This window comes from Andrena cerasifolii, chromosome 3 (genome assembly GCF_050908995.1).
Source record: "Andrena cerasifolii isolate SP2316 chromosome 3, iyAndCera1_principal, whole genome shotgun sequence".
NCBI lineage: Eukaryota > Metazoa > Arthropoda > Insecta > Hymenoptera > Andrenidae > Andrena > Andrena cerasifolii.
Genome location: NC_135120.1, coordinates 262,321 through 278,037, shown reverse-complemented (window position 1 = coordinate 278,037; position 15,717 = coordinate 262,321). Strand labels below are relative to the sequence as shown.

General features: G+C 39.1%; 1 protein-coding gene and 1 long non-coding RNA gene across 3 annotated transcripts in view; both read left to right on the top strand.

Annotated features, from left to right (window-relative positions):
- Srp54k (signal recognition particle 54k) overlaps positions 1-15,717 on the top strand; it is a 140,735-nt gene that overhangs the window by 66,860 nt on the left and 58,158 nt on the right. The window lies entirely within an intron of this gene.
- On the top strand, positions 394-15,290 carry LOC143367105 (uncharacterized). Of its 2 annotated transcripts, XR_013084969.1 has the most exons (5): positions 394-618; positions 4,804-5,298; positions 5,970-6,070; positions 10,276-10,313; positions 15,166-15,290. It is a non-coding gene; the product is annotated as an uncharacterized LOC143367105 (long non-coding RNA). The 2 variants fall into 2 exon arrangements; XR_013084968.1 differs by lacking the exon at positions 394-618 and having other exon boundaries at positions 4,592-5,298.

Below are 15,717 nucleotides of genomic sequence, written 5' to 3'. Positions count from 1 at the left end.
CGATTGGTTGAATATTTTTGGAGTAATATTGCCCGGAAAGTGTGAAACTGTCGTTTCGAGAAAAACGCATTTAAAGTTTTGTGGTAGCCTGGCGCTCCGTAGCAAAACCGGCTATATCCGCTTTAATTTTTCGAATTTCGTTTTGCGGCTTTGGGAACATATTGTCGTGATGTTCAGCTATTGATTTATGAAAAAAAAATCGATTTCTTCGTTCCGCTACACCAGGCTCCCCCCTTAAGCATGCGGCATCCTCTACTAACCTAGTAGCTAGTAAAGGATGCCGAATGCTTAAGCATTTGCTTAAGAATAAGTAGCGACTATGAATACCGGCCTTAGACCAAATTTGATGTTTTTTCTGATATACGACACGCCCGCCATATTGGATCCGCCATTTTGTTTTTAATACTCGTTTTTGTACAAATCAAAGATCCTTGGCATTTTTTGGCCATGTTTTCTCGATTTCCGATCACTGCGCGCATGTGTGCACTGCATTACTAAACATGCCCTTACGCTGAAATTTGCAATTTATTGGAACCAATTTTTCTTTACCTCTGTTCTATATGGTCCAAGTTTTAAAATGACTCTAATATCACTACGGCAATTTGCGGCATTCGTAATGTAAGTCTATTTCATTTTTATTGTCGTCTTCCTGTTCATGAGTTTCAGAAATGCTCTATAATAGTTCATTTCCAAAATTATACAAAAATATCAATACATTTTTCTGACAGTCTAGGCTTCCTTAAATCTGCAAATGCTATTAATATAATCATTTCGATCATTGTAGGGAAGACCGAGGCAAGTTGATACGTTTTTCAGTTTTCAATGTTTTTCATTTTTGTTTGAATTAATTACTTAATAACAAATATGCTAATATATACTTTGGTCCTTCCTCTTTTAATCTATTGTAAATGAAAATTTGAGAAAATACATACAAAATGAATGAAAAAATGTTATTTGGACTAAAGTAAAATGTATCAACTTACCCTACTGCTACATCTGTAAAATATCCGTTTATTGAGTAGGTAACTAATGAATTTGAAAAATAAAATTTTAATATAGATACCTTCCCAACAATATGACTAAAAATGAACAAAGACGTATTCTAAAAACCAAACAGATTTTTTTTAACAAACATAGAAAAACATTTTTATTTAAATTTAATTGACATATAATGTATTATAATAATATAATTTACATTTAATTGATATAAAATTAATCACTTTCGTCTGAGTAACAATTAATGCATATATAATTAGCAATATCTTTGCTGCATTTCATATGAGCCCATTTCATACAAGATATGCATTCAATCCATTCTTCACCGTGCTCAAATTTTGAGAATTGTTGGTGACAAATCAAACACAATTCGCGTCCATATTTTTCGCTTTTAACATATTTTTATTATTTGCAGATTTATTATTAGCTTTTTAAATTGCCCTTTTCTTTATATTTTCCTTATTGTAAGACCTGCCTATGATTTTCATTTTCTCATCACCTATCAGAGATTTATACAATTTCTTCCGTGCTCTTTCTTCTTTTATATGTTTTTGTACTCCGTTCTCTTGCTTCATTTTCTAGCCTTATTTTAACTGGCGCGTTGGTAAGAATCATTTGAGGACATTCATTTCTTGCCTTTTAAATTTATTTTTCTTTCATCAGCTTTTGGATAGGGCCTTAACTCTTCCGGGCTCATATATTAGGGCTTTCTTGATCAATGGAAGGAGTCACTTCAATGTGATCTACTATTCATCCAAAGCCGGATTTAGCTGGTGGCAATAATTGTTCTGCAAGTTCTTTCTTTTGATGTGCTTCTTCAATCTAGAGACGGTTAGTAACTGAAGAAGACAAAAAATCTTCTTCGGTGAATATGTCAGGATTAAATGGCACAATTCCTGTAGCTTCAAAGCCTGATAAAATATTCTTTTGTGTTAACACCATGAGCAGTATATTTTTAATAATCCTGGGAATATCATAAATAGAAAAAGTTTTCCCGAGATTGTTTGTCATCCAGTTGTGAACTGCAGCAAAATAATGTCTTTTGAAAGGCCCAAAAACTGTTTTATCCAGTGGCTGAAGTCGATGAGTCTTGTGAGGGGGAAATGATACACTGGCAAAACTATGCCATTGTCTTTACAAAAATTTAGGACAGCTATGGATAAATGGGACTCAAGGTTGTCGAGGATGAGCAAAGAAGGTTGTGCTATTGTACATTTTACATGGCTATGGAAATGTTTGATAAATTGTAAAAATGATTGGCCAGTCATCCACCCTGTTGGGTATGCCGTATCAATGTAACCAGGAGGACCATCTCTAATAAAATATTTTTTGAAATGTACCCTTGGAAAAATAAACATAGGGGGCGTTGAATTTCCTATCGCATTTATCGCAGTGATCATTGTTAGCATGGTACCCCTTTCTGCTGATGTCGCCTTGCCTACCTGACGTGTCCCTTTTTCACCAACAATTTTTGCAGGTCTTTGAACTGTTTGAACATCAGTCTTATCTGTATTCCAAATATCTTTACTTGTAAACGCATATTTTCGATAACGGTTTTTAAATTTGAAAAAAAAAAAAAAATAATATTAATTTTGTTAAAACTTGTTGCACGACTCAGACTAGTAGCTTCTGGAGTCCTTAAGGAGAGGGTAGGGTGCCTTTTCATATAGAGGCTGAACCACTTCGTTGATGCAGCTTTAGAATTTTTCCATCTGTTAGGAATTAGAATATCATTGGCAACACCTAATTCATATGCCAGACTTCGTACATCCTTAGGAGTTAATCCATAATAAATTTTGGAAGAATACAGAATGTATTCCTATAGCTTATCTTCTAAAACTGTCTGTTATAATTTGCGGATGTCTGGAATATCCCTCTTTAACATGAGGTGCTTGCTTCTTTTTATTAATGTACCTTAATAAAACCATTTTATCTATTTCGTATATTCTCGCGTTTTGACGTAACGACAGTGACTCCTTTTCTGTACCGACACACGCTTTTTGAAAAATATTTTGCAATATTTTGCCGCGTTTCGTTTTTCTGACATAATTTCGAACCATTTTCCCAGAAATAAAAGGAAAAATCCAATTAAAAGTAGTCGGGGAAAATTGATGTACTGTATCAACACGCCTCAGGGAAAACGCATCAACTTACCCCACAGGAAGTCATTATGTACAAACAACTCCATAAAAAAATGTAGAACATATAAACAAAATAACAAAACGTAATTACCTTACCTTCAAAGGACTCAATGTGATGCCCAATTAATTTGAGTGATAAAATTCTCTATCACGTCTCAAGACGGAGTGGAAAGTGAACACAACTATTTAGTTTTTCTCTATAGAAACGAAAACATTTAAAAATGGATTGCTAACGTCAAGGTATACAGATGTACGCTAAATCGTAGTAAAGAATTGAACATATCTTCACATATCTCGCACATAAGAAGCTACATACATACAGTATCGAGATAATTCGTTTGTATCAACCTGCCCCCTGTATCAACTTGCCCTCGTCTCCCCTACTGTAAATAACAGCAGCCTGAATGTGCATGTGAAACAGCGATGTAAGAATGTCGTATCCAAACGTTTGACTTTAAAAGCAAAATAATGATAGAAATAACGAGAAATAAGTATTAGAAGTGATAGTAGGTGATACCCATGACTTTAATTAATGAAATTCTGCTAGTCCAACATTGGCTTCTGAAGTTCATAAAATTCCATTTTGGCCAGGTTTTCGGGATTTCCCACCACTGTGTGTCGTGAAGGGTGCACATCAGGGGGCTACCACTCTCATTTGCGATTTTGGAACGGTGTTTCAACTGCCACCTAGGCAGTTCAAATTTTTTTCGAACTGAAATTCAATGTGGCCGTGATCACGTGTTCATGATTCATCGCTACTGTGTTCGGCGTACGCCATTGATATGCATTGCATGGCATTTGTGAATTGTTGATGGATGCGAGGTAGTACCGTACGAAACCCAAACAATCCTATCGAAAAATAAGTTTTATAAAATCAGTTTGACAGTAACAGGTATGTATATAGTTGAATATATATTTTTAATGTAGTATATGTAGAATATCTTTTTAAATTATAATGTTTTTTATAGAGCTATGCCACGACATGTGTCACGACATATACTACATTAAAAACTTTGTTACTGTCAAACTGATTTTATAAAACTTATTTTTCGATAGGATTGTTGATAGGATTGATGTGTCTGTTCCAGCCTTTAGTACAGATGAATCATGAACACGTGATCACGGCCATTTTGAATTTTAGTTCGAAAAAATTGGAACTGCCTAGGTGGCAGTTGAAACACTGTTCCAAAATCGTAAATGAGAGTGGTAGCCCCTTGGTGCACATGAAACTCACGGTCCCCGAAGACAATATGTCTTTGATTTTGATATGTTGACAGATGGTTTTAATAAAAGTGATTTTAAAGTAAAAAATATGCCATTTTCTTTTATATTCAGCAAGTGGTCAACAACTGTACTTGAACCGTTCAACAACTATGCCACGACCGGTCAATAACTACAATTTTGATTTATGTTTCTTTATAATAGCAGAACATCGAAAATACTGATTTATCAAAGTTTCGTTAGTGTTATAATCATCTTCGATACTTCTCTTTCCGCCTGGTATAACAAAACTTCATTTATAAAATTCAAGTTACTTATTCCATAGCGTTTACCTAAACTTGGGACCTTAGGTGGTCAACTACTGTATCGTTTATCCTATGTAGCGCTCATTCGATAGCGGCTCGCATCGCTTCATGCATATATATATACATTTTCTCTTTCGTAGCAGACGGGTAACGTCGCGTTAACTCCCCCCCCCCCGCCGGCTCGCTCTCGGGTTCCCTCACTCCGGACTGATTCATTCCAAGAAGTGGTGGGATTAGCGACGAGCACTTACCGTAGGGGCCAAAGCTAGTCCCTAACAAGAGGTTACAGAATCTAGTTTCTATTGATGCAGTAAAACCTTGTAGCAAGTTAGTACAGTGGTTCCCGAATTAAGCGAAAAGATTCCGGACCGAAAATTTTCAGTAATCCGTGGCAGAGAAGTAGTTAGCACCCAATAAATTGACCCTTGTGAGAGTCCTCGCTCGAACCATCCGATAAGAAGAGTGAAGGAGATAAACCGATGGTGAGTTAAATAGCGCACCAGCGAAAGGCCCTCGGTCGAAGACGAGGCAGGCAAGAGCGTTAAGCCACGCAGGCGACTTGAATCATTCGCTATTGAATATTAAAGTTTTCACATTTCTCATTACACATTGATGAGAGTATTACCGATGGATTGGTGAGTTTATGGCGATGAAAATAAGTCCAAAAACGAAGCACTTCGGTCTATTCTTTATTATGAATACACAATTAGACTTACACTGCCGTGTTAATGCGAAAGCGCGTATCTGGTCAAAAGATGCATCTGGGATAAATGACTTTTAATATTTCGTGTTATGTCATCGGTATTTTATACAAATCGGATTAGGTTAAATATTAAAGCTGGATAAAAAGGTATCTGAATATGTGTGACAAACTCGTAAAAAAACATTGAAAAATTAACTGCAGTTACGCTTTTTATTACTAATATTTGCAGTTACTGCGATTTCATTTAACAACCAGATATCGATTTCATATACGTCCAACATATAAACGGTTATATTTTCAGTTTCAATTTTCATATGGTTCTTGTATTTAATATACATATAGATAAACAGTTCTTGTGCTACCTGACAGCAATAACTTAATATAAGCGAAAGTTGCAGATACCCCCTTTCGTATTAACACGGCTGTGTAGCACTCCGCGGATTCAATGACAAACATCCTTCTCGGGACTGGCCCGCGACACACACTATATTCATTACAAATGGACTGAATTGCTTCGTGTTTGCTCTCATTTTTATCGGGAAAACCTTAACAATCCATTGGTAATTCGTTCATGTACATTTATCGAAAACATTAACATTTTAGTTTTCTGTACTGGATATCCTATCTGGCCTGCCGGTTTTATTGCTCTCAGCGGTCTTCCCCGGACCGAGGGGTCGCTCGCAACGAGGAAGCTAAACAATAGGGTGGGTAACAGAGCCTTTCATTAATCTGGGGAACACTACAGTGTTCTCTCGATGTAGGCTCGTTTCCACTTCGCGATAAAGACTTGTCGGCTATTCCCCACCACTTCTGGGGGCTCACGGTTGCTCGCCGGAGACTCGCTTGTGACGTTACCGACGCGGCGAGAAAGAAAATGAAGAGTGAATGAGAGGGAACGAAAGCGAGTGAGTCGGTCTTTCGCGAGACTTTTCAGTGACGTCACAAGCGAGTCTGCGGCGAACGCATGCGAGCCACAGAATCGTGTCCACCTCGCCATATAGATTCGACACTCATCCCAATTCGCGATTCTACATCGAGATAATACTGTACTTCTAGATATATAGGTTAATACCTACAGGGTCAACGTTATAAGCTGCAACCCGCGCGCGCGCGAACTTGTAAAATGGCAACATCGCCTCACGGACGCATTCCACTACAACCACGCGCCAATACTTCCGCCATCTATAAGCCAATGATGAAAGTGTAGTTTCTTTTAGGTGCCAGTAGAGGGTGCTTTTGACTTTCGTCAACGAATATTAAATGTGATATAGCAGACGAGTAAAAAAACGGTAGCCATTTTAAGAGTGCAACCGCGCCGATACCGTTATCTAGGTATTCAATGGTCCAGCAGCGGTATTAGACCTCGCTGACGCGTTAGTGGCCCGGGTTAATGAATTTGGAGCATTGTTCGCATAACTTTTGAACTACAAAAGATATCGGAATGCAATTTGCACCATAAAATGGGGACAAATTATCATCTTCTAATGATGGAAATTTTACCAAATTTTACGGTTATTAATTTTTCTTTTTTCAATTATTTAACCATAATTGTTACGACAAGCCTTTGCAAACTGTTTATTTAAATACTTTATATAATGCTTTTTTTTAAATTCATCATTCTGTCATTCAAGTGACAGCAATGGATTCCTTGTATTCTTCCGATTAAATTGGCAAAAAAATTAAATCGGACTACTTTTAACGAAACGGGCTTTCAATCCTGCAAACTAATTTTATGCGTAATATCGTTAATTGAGTCAGTGAGAGCAAACAACGGACTAACCCACATTCTTTTCGAAATTGAGGTAGTAGCAATAATGTATTCCAACTTGGAACCATATTCTTGAGCCCGGTGTGCGCCATTATGGGGTGACATACGTTAATATCATCTTTTGAAACGACACACCACTTTTGTGTGCTTTGATACGCAGGTGGCGAAAAATCAAGCCAACCCTATCGTAGCTAAAATTATTGAAATTGAGACGGGTACGAGACCAGTCGACACATTGTGTTCATACCTCGTTACAGTAATCTGGGGTGCGAGTGGTAAACGGGCCATAAAAGCGGAGCGCTCGGCTCGCTTACCTGAGTCGGGAAATTTCGAATAGCTTTTTGCGACGTTAATTTGAAAGCGACCATCTTAAAATTCTCGAAGCTCGGGCATCACCGCTGTCCAGCGCTCGCTGGCAGCTTCGAACGCCGGACCGGTGCGAGAAGTGCCTTCTCGCATGTTTCGCGACATTCAATTTCTCTTAGAAGCCTATCATTATATTATCCTTAAATTGATTCCGCCCTTATCATTGATTTCGTCCTATTGTTCACCTACACTACTTTGCTCTAGGTATTATCGGTTTACTCGCCCGCTTCTTTGCGCGTTAGAATTTGATCTGAAAACAATCGCACGGAATAGTCTTTTGTGTAGACTTCCTCGCGCCTCAGTTTTCATATTTATTTATTTACGCGCGCCTAAAGCTGTAATCTGACAGCACGTGAATCGGCGACCTTTGCGCGCGAATCGCCGAACCCACGTGCGTTGAGAACGCTCATGGCTCGCCGACTCAAGCTCACCAAGCCGACCTGCCGCGCCTGGGCGAGCCGAGCAAGCAATAAATAAATATGAAAACTACCTAGAGCAAAGTAGTGTAGGTGAACAATAGAACGAAATCAATGATAAGGGCGGAATCAATTTAAGGATAATATAATGATAGGCTTCTAAGAGAAATTGAATGTCGCGAAACATGCGAGAAGGCACTTCTCGCACCGGTCCGGCGTTCGAAGCTGCCAGCGAGCGCTGGACAGCGGTGATGCCCGAGCTTCGAGAATTTTAAGATGGTCGCTTTCAAATTAACGTCGCAAAAAGCTATTCGAAATTTCCCGACTCAGGTAAGCGAGCCGAGCGCTCCGCTTTTATGGCCCGTTTACCACTCGCACCCCAGATTACTGTAACGAGGTATGAACACAATGTGTCGACTGGTCTCGTACCCGTCTCAATTTCAATGATTTTAGCTACGACAGGTTTGGTTTGATTTTTCGCCATCTGCGCATCAAAGCTACAATAGTGGCGTATCGTTTCAAAAGATGATATTAACGTAAGTTTCGTTAAAAGTAGTCCGATTTAAATTTTTTTTGTCAATTTAATCGGAAGAATGCAAGGAATCCATTGCTGTCATTTTCATATTGATACGATGAAAAATAAAGAAATTCCGTTACGGCGCTTCGTATAATAAATAACTCCGGGTTATTTATATTTGATTGGTTTCGAATAAAATTTCTGCCTATTATTGGGAGCCAAGTTTTTATTTAAAATAATTTTATGCCCATCTCTGGTTCCAACTACCATTACTGCAAGGTGGGGAACGTACCCTTCAATGCGGCAGCCCGGTCTAGTCAAAATGCGCAGGCTGAATGCGCGTAATCATTATGTGGTCCCCTCTTCGAAGTGACAGAAAATGTAACCTATATGCTACATGACAATGAATGTTTATTGGCTATTTCATTCTTTTACGCTACATTTGTGAACGTTGTATGACTTAACATCCTTCCAAAATATTATTATTACGCCGCAACAGTATTTTTATGAAATCAGGTATAGCATATAGGTTATGTTTTCTGTCAGTTTCGAGGAGGGACTACATAATAGTCACGCGCATCCAGCCTACGCAATTTCATGTACCATTCCAAAAGATGACATAAACAGAAGCCACTACAGGTGTGGCGTATAATATCTAAAGGGTTAAAACATTCAGACATAAAAATTGTAGAAAAAATTCAAAGAATGCTAGAGAAACAGCGACACACCACATTAGTTACCCCTTACTTCCGATCTGTGCATGCACTACATTAAGGATAAAATCGCAAAAAAGGAAACCAATTTGTGAAATTAATGATACAGGGACAACTAGCCTACTGTTCATCGGCGCCATGAATTTAAAAAAAAGCATTATATAAAGTATTTAAATAAACAGTTTGCAAAGGCTTATCGCAACAATTATGGTTAAATAATTGAAAAAAGAAAAATTAAGTAAACGTAAAATTTGGTAAAATTTCCATCATTAGAAGGGGATAATTTGTCCCCATTTTATGGCGCAAATTGCATTCCGTTATCTTTTGTAGTACAAAAGTTATGCGAAAAATGCTCCAAATTCATCAACCCGGGCCACTAACGCGTCAGCGTGGTCTAATACCGCTGCTGGACCATTGCATACGTAGATAACGGGATCGGCGCGGTCGCACTCTTAAAATGGCTACCGTTTTCTTACCCGTCTGCTACGTCAAATTTAATATTCTCTGACGAAAGTCAAAAGCACCCTCTACTGGCACCTAAAAGACCCTGCACTTTCATCATTGGCTCATAGATGGCGGAAGTATCGGCGCATGGTTGTAGTGGAATGCGTCCGTGAGGCGGTGTTGCCATGTTACAAGTTCGCGCGCGCGCGGGTTGCAGCTTATAACGTTGACCCTGTATACATATACCTTCATGCATATTAAAGTACATTCATGCTGTCATGAAGTGACTCACAAATGAATCTGGCGATTAAGCTTCGAAGGTCTTGATAAAATTTGTAAAGGTAAATTTACACAGAAATGAATAGCATTTTGTAGAAAATTTCGTTCCAGTTCACATATTTGGTAAACAAATAAACTTTAAAGTATAAGGAACTTTAAGTTCCTTATTAGAGGTACTGTGCTCCGATAAGAAGTTGTCGTGAGAAACTCTAGGTTCCAATGGTATAACCCTATTGGCCGACACGATAACGTCGTCGAATACAAAGTAAGCGAACACGACACAGACGGTGCGAGCTAATGCAAGCGAAGAACCCCTCTTGCCCCTGTGGCATCACGGGGGACTTCTTTTCGCCGGAGCACAGTATGTACTGGCGAATATGCGTAATAAGCCATAGGTTCTTTCTAGATTCGAGAATCTGGTTTTACACTTACAAGAGAAGATCGGTGAGTGACATATGCCGATTTTACTGCAACTTTGCTCGATTGCTTGTTGGACGATCCTAAAAACTTTGTCATATTCGGTTGGTGCTACTTTTGCACTTTAAGGGAGATTCCGACACTCTCGGGATCCTAACACTCGATTCGGGCTATAAGCAAGAGTGTACCGTCAAAAATCGGCAAAAATCGGACGCGATCGGTTCATGAACCAATTATTAAGAGATGGAGACGGAAAGGCTTATCACTTATCACCTTTCTGTCTCCTGTTAAATTATAATTTGTATCTTATTATTCATTTACACATACAGAGTGTTATTTTACTGATAGTCAATAGTCAGGTGAGATTATACAGGCGAAAATAAGACTTCATAAATAAAGGCTTCATTTTCGAGAAAATTTGCTTTGAATTTCAGCTAAATACGCGCACATGGGCGACGCCTGAGTGGCACTCGAAAGTAACGAGAACGTGTTCAGCTGTCCGTAGGACCAGGGATACCAGGGATTTCCCTGGTATCTTTGCGTCGGACGTTCCGCTTATCTTCGCACGCCCCTCAGGCGTTTCAAGACACGCGTATTTAACTGAAATTCAAAGTCAATTTTCTCGGAAACGAAGCCTTTACCGTAAATTCGTCACTCTAGGTCTTCGTCTTACTTTTGCCTGTATAATTACCTCCGACTATTGACTATCAGTAGAGTAACACCCGTTATATTTCCATTGTCACCAAATAGTCTACAAATACTGAATATATCCATATGGGTATTTTAATGTATACCAGGGTTGACTGGTGGCTCGCGGGCCACTGGGGGCACCTCCGCCTAGCTGCTACGCTGAACGGCCCCCTCCATACCTACCAGACTCTGACAATCGCAGTCGAAAAGAGAAGGAAAGAAGGAGGAATCCACTGCGATCGTCAGAGTCTGGTAGGTGAGGGCCGTTCAGCATAGCAGCAAGGCGGAGGAGCCACCAGTTAATCAACCGTAATGTATACCATATTAAAAACTAGCGAAATATTTCGAATGCACTGACGAAAGCATATTCGAAATATTTGGGTCCAAAACACACTTCACAGAATAGACAAACGAATACAGAGTCCAGAAAAGAAAATTTGTGACCTATTATGAAATGCGGGGGGGCTCCATATTAGTCTGCTGTAACATCCAACTTATGTTATTAAATTCCATACCAAGAAGGCTCGAAATTGTTATTAAATCAAAAGGCAATTCCACAAATTATTAAAACATGAAATATTTAGTTTACTTCCATACTTTAGTAATTCTTTATTTAACTGTGCGAATAGTTTCTGCGCATCTATTTCTTGCACTTTTATCTGTTGTTGGTAATATTTTTGTAATTGTTAAAGTGCATAAAATTTTATTTATACAAAATCTATTCTATAAACATCTAAGAATATTTATTAATCTTTTTTTTTCGTCATAATTTATTACTGATATAGGTATATAAAGTTTTACTTTATATTTTCGCTGTACGAATACTTTCTATGCCGACTGTATGTAAATGAATAATAAGATACCAATTATGATTCAGCAGGAAAGAGGAAGGTGGTAAGCCTTTCCGTCTCTGACTCCTTTTAATAGCTGACTTTCGAGCTGTGTGCGACCGATTTTGGTCGAGCCGACCGGAAGTCAGATTTATAGCTCGAATCGAGTCACGACCGAAACTTACGGGGTCTCGAGCAATACGAGAGGATCGGACTTCCGCCCGATTTATTCTGACCCGTTCCGAGCCTACAGGGTGTCCCACCTAAGACTGGACAGCGAGATATCTCCTAAAGTATTGGAGATAAAATTTGTTAAAAAATATGTAATTGAATGGTTCGAGAGGGCCAATTTATTAGCCGACACGATTGTTTTTTTTTGTATTATTATTTTAAAAAATACGATGGTCAAGTTCGGTTTTTCAATTGGAACTATTTTTTTTTTGAACACCTGAGTTGATAGTGCGTTCCAAGACAAATTGAATAAGCTTTAATGTATAAACTTTATTTCCACTGGTTTTTAAGATATTGCGCTTGCAAAATTACTGATTTTCACTGGAAGAAAACCCTATGGAATAGCAAGGACCGGGGTCGGTCTTACTGGCGCCACGGGTGGCATTGCCTGTTGAAACTGATACCTACCTGCCAAAGGTCTACGACAGGGTTCGCAGACCCAAAAGCTGGACAATTCTTTTCCGTCAGAAATGCTACTTAGGTAGGTACATCTGCGGTATCGAGAAGCGCACCGTTACTTTTATTTCGCACTTGCATCTACACTCGGATGGCCGGTTCTTTTGCGAGGGATGTAAGTTGAATTGGTTAGGTTAGGAGGAGTGAATGTTGCTAGACTAAATTTCAACCATAGGGAGCAGATTGTATCAGAACCAATCGGATTTGCATCCCTCACAAACGGCTGCTCTCTTGAAGAGGCCCTCTTCACAACAATACCTCCTCCCCAATACCTACCTTATCTCGCACGGAATACGTCAACGCATGCTTTTGTTTTGATATCGAAGCTCGTGTTTATACCCCCTTTCTTCCTGTGTCTCTCCACGAGTAGTATTGCCGGTGGATTGTAGGAGCGTAGATGTCTGGATGCCAGTTGTTGAATTCAGGACATGATAGAAACACTTTATTACAAAACACACATGTACTGTAATTAAAGTAAATCGTATTCCTCTCGGACAGGAGTTGTCCGACGCTCGTCAAGGAGATGCGGCTTGGTACCCCGTGGCGAAGGCTACCCTTTGCAGTGCCTCACCAGATTTTTATGGCTTTCGACCCGCGAAGGGGTTCGAGTGCCTATTAAGAACTGAGCAATCTTCGACTCGCGCATTTCTTATCAGATCTTTGCGAAAACGACACACATCGATTCCTTATGTTTCGCCGATGGAACTGACACCAAGAACGACATAATTCGGACCATAATGAAGGAAATTCAATCGAAAATCGAATTATATCATTTCAAGCAGACTTGACTTGGTTAAAAATAGTCCGATTTACTTGAAATTTGGTATGATTTTAATCGACGGAACGCCAGGAATACATTGTCATCACTGTCCCCATCGACACGATGAAGAAAATAATTTCTTAATACGCTGTAATGGATATTTCACCCTCGATTGCGGGGGCCCGACCCCAATTCGTTACGTTCGGCGCAGGATTCGTACCTTTTCCCGGAAAAACACCATTAAAATCGGGTGAGTAACTGCGAAGGGCAGCCCTCGCCACGGGGTACCAAGCCGCATCTCCTTGACGAGCGTTTGGCAACTCCTGTCCGAGAGGAATACAATTTACTTTAATTACAGTACATGTGTGTTTTGTAATAAAGTGTTTCTATCGTCTCCTGAATTCAAAAACTGACATCCAGACATCTACGCTCCTACAATCCACCGGCAATACTCCTCGTGGAGAGACACAGAAAGAAAGGGGGTATAAACACGAGCTTCGATATCAAAACAAAAGCATGCGTTGACGTATTCCGTGCGAGATAAGGTAGGTATTGGGAAGGGGGTATTGCTGTGAAGAGGGCCTCTTCAAGAGAGCAGCCGTTTGTGAGGGATGCAAATCCGATTGGTTCTGATACAATCTGCTTCCTATGGTTGAAATTTAGTCTAGCAACTTTCACTCCTCCTACCCTAACCAATTCAACTTACATCCCTCGCAAAAGAACCGGCCATCCGAGTGTAGATGCAAGTGCGAAATAAAAGTAACGGTGCGCTTCTCGATACCGCAGATGTACCTACCTAAGTAGCATTTCTGACGGAAAAGAATTGTCCAGCCTTTGGGCCTGCCATTTCTGGCCTAGACCTTTGGCAGGTAAGTATCCATTTCAACAGGCAGTGCCACCCGTGGGGCCAGTAAGACCGCCCCCGGTTTTTGCCATTCCAGAGGGGTTTCTTACAGTGAAAATCAGTAAATTTGCAAGCGCGATATCTTAAAAACCAGTGGAAATAAAGTGTATACATTAAAGCTTATTGAATTTGTCTTGGAACGCACTATCAACTCAGGTGTTAAAAAAAAATAGTTCCATTTGAAAAACCGAACTTGACCATCGTATCTTTTAAAATAATAATCGAAAACAAAATTCGTTCGCGCTAATAAATGGGCCCCCTCGAACCATGCAATTCCCTATTTTTTTTATATTTTTATCGACAATACTTTAAGAGATATCGCGCTGTCCACTCCTTAGTGGGACACCCTGTATAGCGGCCTTAACGAACATGTTAAAAACCACTTTATTACGGGTTTGACCCCCGCAGTTATCACTATAGAGCATAAATTCTTTCACACCAGTTTTCGATTTATCATTAATGAATTTCCATAGGAATGGTGCAATTTCGTTAGAGCCTCTACATCCAACTGTTTCATTCCAAAACGTTGCACCAACCACGATCACTGGCCATTTCGTAGATTGTAAAATTCCATACGCAAACCTTTGACATATAATATAGAGGACCTATTTCTGCATGACGAGTCGTCAACACTTTTTGTAAATCAAAGTTTATTGTGCAAACAGATGCATTCAGAACCGCTCTTTGCTTATCAAACTTCATTAACTGTCTCGCTTTTTTTTTTATTGTTTGAGTGTAGTTTTTGGGTTTCTTCGTCCAGTGCTTTTTGACTTTCTGAAAGATTCGAGAGCATTTCACATTGTTCGCACCTATCCTCTTTTGGAACGAAAAATCCATAGTTGTATTCCGTATTAAAATTTGTTCTGTACATTTGTTGTGTTACAAATGTCGTTTCACCTATTATTTTCATTTTTTCCTTAAATAGTGAATACATTTTAGATATACTAAGTCTTTCTTCTAAATATTTTCTACGTGTATTTTCCCTATAATAATGGGAATCAATTGCAGGAAAAGAGGATATGTGGGCGCGAGCAACGTGTTTTAAAGTTTCTGGTACTTTAAAAGGTCGATTGCTATGCTTCCCTCGTTTATCACAGGTAATTACACGAGTACTGTTTGTCAATTTGTTCTTTTTATCCGCTGTTCTGATCCATTGATACGAGATGTTCAAAGTGTCAAGAAACATTTTCTTACAAACTTTAGTTACTCCATCTCCATATGGCAATGTAAAAGATTGGCTGTAAACTTTTTTTTCTCCATTTTTCCTCGATATCAGAATCTGATTCGTCTGTTTCGTACTGTGAAGCTATATTCGAAGATGTCCATTCATTAATACACTCCCATTGTTTGCTATGGTCATTAAGTTGCCAAAATTCTGAAAACGCTTTTACTTAATATTTTCATAACAACGAAAGCGACACATAATATCACATCCATTACGCATTTTTGCACATGTGCTCATTTTGTTTCCATTTTCGTGAAAGAGGTTTTGGCTGATTTGTTCGCTTGCTATTTCGAACAATAAACTTATCTTGAAACTCACTTGAACTGACACGATTA